The sequence below is a fragment of the Eublepharis macularius genome, chromosome 19, assembly GCF_028583425.1.
Source record: "Eublepharis macularius isolate TG4126 chromosome 19, MPM_Emac_v1.0, whole genome shotgun sequence".
In the NCBI taxonomy this organism is placed as follows: Eukaryota; Metazoa; Chordata; class Lepidosauria; order Squamata; family Eublepharidae; genus Eublepharis; species Eublepharis macularius.
The window spans coordinates 12,201,465-12,208,070 of NC_072808.1; the positions used below are offsets into that span (position 1 = coordinate 12,201,465).

General features: G+C 43.1%; 1 non-coding gene across 1 annotated transcript; it reads right to left on the bottom strand.

Moving 5' to 3' along the window:
• Positions 1-6,082: 6,082 nt before the first annotated feature.
• TRNAA-AGC (transfer RNA alanine (anticodon AGC)) lies at positions 6,083-6,154 on the bottom strand. The gene has a single exon. It is a non-coding gene; the product is annotated as a tRNA-Ala (tRNA).
• Positions 6,155-6,606: the final 452 nt, after the last annotated feature.

Genomic DNA, 6,606 nt, shown 5'->3' on the forward strand with positions numbered 1-6,606 from the left:
CGAACCGCTGGTTCATGAACAGACAATCAGGCAGTTCGTGGGTTTTTTTGGTTCATAATGCAGTTCGTGCCCATGTCTAATCCTGACTGCCATGGAATCTCATCAGGTGATTTGGGCCCAGTCATTTTCTCTCTGCATAACCTACCTCACAGGGCTGTTGTGAGGATAACATGAAGGGGGGAGAGTGATGTCGTAGACCACTTTAGGCCCTATGGGGGAGAAAAGCAGCGTATAAATAGCTAAATAAATAAACACATTGACCCCCCCCCCGATCATACTAGCTCTGGATGGGAGAAACCCAACAGATGTGAGATAAACTCCTGTCTTTGACCTCTCCGCAAGCTGCCTTCAGTTGTTTAGGAAAGCTGAGGTAAAAACGGATACACATTTGATGCACTGACGGCCCATCGAGTTAAGGTCTGGTTTACACATCCATATTCATTATCCTAGAGATGTCTTGAATGGATGGAGAAACATGCTCAGATGATTCCCCACAGACAGGAGCTCCGTGGTGCCTCCCAGAGATGTCACATATTATCCTTTAAAAGTCACAAGGCTAAACAACATCTTGTCCTCGTCTGCCCCCCACCCCACCCCCCTTTAACGGTTCTGTCCAGTGCCAGTTGGGGGGGGGGAAGGAGACAGAATAAAACAGGAGAATTTGAGCTGCAGTCTTGTAACTAAACTTTCCCCCTCCCCTTTATTTTTGCTTAAATACAGGTTCCTCACAAGTTACATTTAACAAAAGGCTCCCGATATGACAGACAGAAGGGGCCAAACAAACGGGTGCAGTTTACGTAAGACAGAAAGAAGCAAGGCAAGAAAGCAATTACAGCAACTGCCGCTCTGTGATAATAATTAAAAAGTCAGTTTTAGCCAATAAATCATATTCAGAAGAAAATATGTGTCTCCTCCATTAGTGTTTCAAGTATATAGATTGAGCTGCATTTAGTAGTTTGGGGTTTTTTTACAGAAATTGTTTTGAGGTTCCGTATACAAAAGGAAGGGGAACAATTTTTCAATAAAGTTGCATATATAAGTAGGATTCTCCCATACTTTTCAACTGGGATGCTATTTTTTTTAATCAAGCACCATAATTTCCCGTAATTTCTTGGAATACCAAGTTGAAATAGTAGGGTGATTTTCTTGGTACTTTTTAAAAGGAAACGCACACACGAATCCCTCCTTCATGTAGAAATTAGATGTCAGGGAGAAGGCTAGGCCTGACATCTAGTTTTCTACTTGAAGGGATTTTTTTTTTGGTTTAAATTGCACATCCAATCAATTCAGCCTCCACCTGCAGTCTGGTGTGGTAAAACTCAGAAACCAGGTAGGCTGCCTCATTAAAAAGGCCTGTATCGAATTCCTTTGGGAGCCTTTTCAGAATTAAAACTTCTGCTCCCTTGATCAGCTGCAGCAGAAGAAGAGGAATGGAAGTAAATGTGCAATTTGTCAAATTGCAGTACGGCAGGGATTCGAAAAGCTGCAGTGGAAATTCCCTTAACTACATCAGTATAATCATGTAATCGTCTTCATCACCAAGATGAAAAGCACAGAAGTTCTCTGCAATTGAAACCTTGCCCACTCCTGGTCTAAATGCTTCTCTCCCCTCTTTGAGCCCAGCCAAGAAGATCTAAGCTTGATAAACAATAGCAAATCCATTATTCAGGGGTGTGGGGGGGGGCTTACTTCAATGTAATTTTAATGTGGAAAAAGAAGCTGGGCGTGCGATTCAACTAGGAAGGAAAAAGCACGTTGCCTCTCTCTGCTCTTGAAAAAGAAGGCATTCCATTTGGGTGTAATTTCATAGATTTTTATTTAAATACAAATATCAAACAAATCACTTCAATCATCCTATGAAAGAAGAGCAATTCTAAAAATCAATAGCTATGCTACTTGCTCAATACCAAAAATCCCAAAAAGGCTGCCAACATTTAAAGGGAAAGGGTTCATTTTGCCTTCCATCTCTTAAAATAACATTTTAATGTATATATAATTACAATAAGAACGTACAATAAATACGATAAGAACAGAATAGAGATAGAAACAAACATTCAAACAGAATCAGGGAGGAAGGCCAATAGAAGTTTAGTTGGGGTACAACAAATGAAACAGAAAAGGTTTCATCTACTGGAGGAAGATAATGACAGAGGGAGACCAGAAAATATCCCCGGGGTGGGAGGAGTTCCAAAGTTTTGGTGCCATGACAAAGAAGGCCTTTCTTGGGTTGACCAGGGATTTTTTTCAGTTGGAACACAGTGGAACGGAGTTCTGGCACCTCTTGAAAATGGTCACATGGCTGGTGGCCCCACCCCCTGATCTCCGGACAAAGGGAGATTGCCACAGTGCAGAAGGCACTCTAAACTCCCCTCTGTCTGGAGATCAGGGGGCGGGGCCACCAGCCATGTGATCGTTTTCACCTAGGGCAATTTAAACTTAAAAAAAATCCCCCCTTGTTCCAGCTGACCCAAAGTGATGTCATTGTGCGGTCCTGGGAGTATGTGCACACTTTGCGCATGCACATGTGGTACCAGGGGCACTACCTCCTGCCAAGGGTTGCCCCCTGTGCTGGCAACCCACTGAGTTCCACCACCTCTTTCCCCAGAAAAAAAAGCCCTGTTGATACCCATTTACCCTGAGATGGCAGGGCCACCCAAATCAAGGCCTCCAGAATTGACTGGAGTTGATCGGTAGGTTCCTATGGGAGAAGGCAGTTAGTTAAGTTCTTCAGTTAGTTAAGTCCTTAGCCTTTGCAGTTTAGGTAGGTACCATACTCTGAAAACAAGCTTGAATAGTTATCACATTAATTTATTCCCAGTTTGTAAGCAATTAATAATGTGGCAGCTATTAATAAATCGTGTATCATAACTTTATAGACGACAGGTATTTCATCACCTATGATCCCAAGCAAGTTGCAGGTGGTAGTCACGTTCGTCGGGCAGTAGAAGAACGGGATTTGAGCCCAGTGACACCTTTAAGACTAATGAGATTTCCGGGGTATAAGCTTTCAAAAGTCAAGCTTCCTTTGTCCAGACTGTAGATAACACATGCCCTGGATATCATGATGGACTTTAAGGTGCTACTGGACTTGAAAGTAGCAAGCAAGATAACCTTTGGAGTAAAGGACAACCTGATTTGTATGATGTTCTATTTTTTAATCACTTTTAACATAAAAAGGCTTTGGAATCCTGCATCTGTCTCCTGAGTTTGATATGTAATACCCTTTCAGTCTCCTGACGGCATGTGCTAGGTTAGTTTATTACAGAGTTCAGCTACCCAGACCATTTATTTATTGATATTCATGAATATTTATTTACCCCACCAGTCTCATAGCAAAAAAAGGGCTTCCGCATTCAAAAAAGTATAATCCTGGCTTAGTGTGCAGAATCCTAGGTAAGTATTGTTATAATTTGATAATATAAGGTAATTTGAATTTTAGATATTTATATTACATAAATTATAGTAAGCTACAATTTTAATGATGGCCTGGATATTTTAAGTTTATATTGTTGCCAAATAATTATGCTTTTAGGACTGACCTATTTTATTTTATTTAAAGATTAGGTTTATTAAGTAAATTTCTAAAGGTGGTAATTTGTTGAAATATGTACCTTTTACATATTTATTTTAAAATGGCGTGTCTCGCTGATGTGCAATCATATAATTTTGAATTGATTTTGAGAATGTGATGGCCTCTGGTGAATAAACTTTGTTGTTGTTGTTGTTGTTGTTGTTGTTGTTGTTGTTGTTGTTGTTGTTGTTGTTGTTGCTGCAAAAAAGTGTACGTTACAATAAAACCACACTCAGAACTCAAATGAATGCAGCCTGACCCTGTTTTTTAAAAAAATCTTAGCAAACTGAGCAGAATAGAAGTTCCTCTGAAATGTTTCTAGAAGCAATGGCCCTATTGCTTCCTCAGGGAGACCATTGCAGAGGGTGGGCTATGATGGAAAAGGTGCAGGCTCCAGTGGACAACAGGTGGGCTACTCTAAGTGGGGGGACAGGTAGCAGGTGGCAAGTTGAAGATTGCGACTGGCTCAAGGGGACATAGGAAGATAGAGAGTCCAGATACGTCATAGATCCAGCCATGTTAGTCTGTAGTTGCAAAATAGTAGAGTCCAGTAGCACCTTTAAGACGAGCCAACTTTATTGTAGCATAAGCTTTCGAGAACCATAGCTCTCTTCATCAGATGTATCCTTCCAATCTCCCTTTCAGTGGTTGCATCTGATGAAGAGAGCTGTGGTTCTCGAAAGCTTATGCTACAATAAAGTTGGTTAGTCTTAAAAGTGCTACTGGACTCTTTACCATTCTTCAGATATGGGAATCTCAGGACATGAAGGGCTTTGAAGATCATAACCAGCAACTTGAACTGAACTCCAAATCAAACTGGAAGAGAACATTGGTGTTTTAGGATGAACAATATAGGTTCCCATCAGCTAGCTCCTGGCAATAAACGAGCTGCCACTGAACTAGCTGCACGGGACCAGTTTGTCTTCAAGGGCAGCTCAACACTTTACAGTAATCCAGCTGCAAGGTTGAAAAAGTCTGAATCAATATAGTCAGATCAGCTGAAGGGGGAGGATCAGGGCTTTTTTTCAGCTGGAACGAGGTGGAACGGAGTTCCGGAACCTCTTGAAAATGGTCACATGGCTGGTGGCCCCGCCCCCTGATCTCCAGACAGAAGAGAGTTTAGATTGCCCTCCGCACCACTCAGCGGCACGGAGGGCAATCTCAACTGCCCTCTGTCTGGAGATCAGGGGGCGGGGCCACCAGCCATGTGACCATTTTCTCCGAGGGCAACCCACTGAGTTCCACCACCTCTTTTCTCAGAAAAAAAGCCCTGGGGAGGATCATCTCTTGGGTATGTTATCCTGGAGTGAAAGCAAGGGCAGGCAAGAGATCCTGAGCAGCAGGAAGGACGCATCTGAATTCTTTCATTCACATCCAAACAGATGCTGAACAATCAGCTCCGTGCTTGCAACTTAGGTGCCTCTGTCTTGGAGAGCTGATGCAAGACCAGACTGTACCAAGCAAGATGGACACATTTCATGAAGATGATTTTGAACTCATACGCATGGAGAGACACATAAGGCTTCTTTATACCGAAGAAGGCCATTGGTCCATCAAGGTCAGTATTGACTACTCAGACTGGTGCAAGCTCTCCAAGAGCTCTCCAAGGGCTCTCCAAGGTCACCTTTCACATCATCTCCTACCTGATCCTTTTTAACTGGAGATGCCAAGAACTGAACCCGGCACCTTCGGCATGCAAAGCAGAGTCTCTTCCACTGAGTCACAGCCCCTCCCTGTTTATTGTGGCTCGCTGATGTGGCTAAAACAACTCAGGCTGCAGTAGGTCTCCTTTGCAAAAGAAGATCCCCCCCCCCCGCCCTTCCACTGGCAGCAAACAATACCACTCCGGCATTGTCTCAACAGCCTCACTTTCTTGCTTGTGGAGCGATCCTCAAAATGCAGATGATTTTTTTTTTTAATTCTACATTTCCCAATAGCAACTTCACCATGGAGGAAGCAAAGCCCAAAGTCCAGAAGTCACTGATGTAAACCTGTGTGAACCGTTCCTACAATACTTTCCCCCAATGTTTCCATTAGCTGCAAACAGCATTCCATCCCTGCTGGCTGCTCTTTTTCTCTCCAGGCTCCAAGGATGTTATCATTTCACTCCACAGCCTCCCCAAATGACACAATCTGATGCTCTAATGTGCAGATAATAAAAAGGCATTTTTTAAAAAAAAGCTGACCATTTTTCCTCCTTAAGAAACAAAGTTCCCATTTTTAAGTGGTCCCTGCATGCAGATGGACTTAAAAAAACACACACACTGCAGGAGTGATCAATTATTCTGAAGAATGGGGAATGACCTGCTGGTTGGAGGTTTCTAGAATGGCATGCCTCTCCTGATGGCACTGGGGACTGGAGGAGAAGAAAAAAATGAACACATGAAGTGCCCTTATACTGAATCAAACTCTTGGTCCATCAAAGTAAGTATCGCCTGCTCTGCCTGGCAACAGCTCCCCAGGGTCTCAGGGAGAAGTCTTACACTTCACCTATTATCTGATCCTAGCAACTGGAGATGCCAGGGTTTGAACCTGGGGCCTTCTGCATGCTGGGCAGATGTTCTGCCACTGAGCTACAATCCCTGTCATATTGGGTGTATTGGGAACAATTGATATGCAGCACAATGGAGGAAGAGCTGCTGAATGTATAGCTATTTTGGACCATTAGGAGCAAAAGGGCCCTAGACTGGATAGCCCAGTCAAGCCCAATCTTGTCAGATCTCAGAAGCTAAGCAGGGTCGGCCTTGGTTAGTAGTTGGATGGGAGACCTCCAACACATAATAATAATAATAATAATAAATAAAAATAAATAAAAATAATAGAAGATTTATATACTGCCCTTCAGGACAACTTAACACCCACTCAGAGCGGTTTACAAAGCATGTTATTATTATCCCCACAACAATACACCCTGTGAGGTGGGTGGGGCTGAGAGAACTCCTAGAAGCTGTGACTGACCCAAGGTCACCCAGCTGGCTTCAAGTGGAGAAGTGGGGAATCAAACCCCATTTTCCAGATTAGAGTCCCACGCTCTT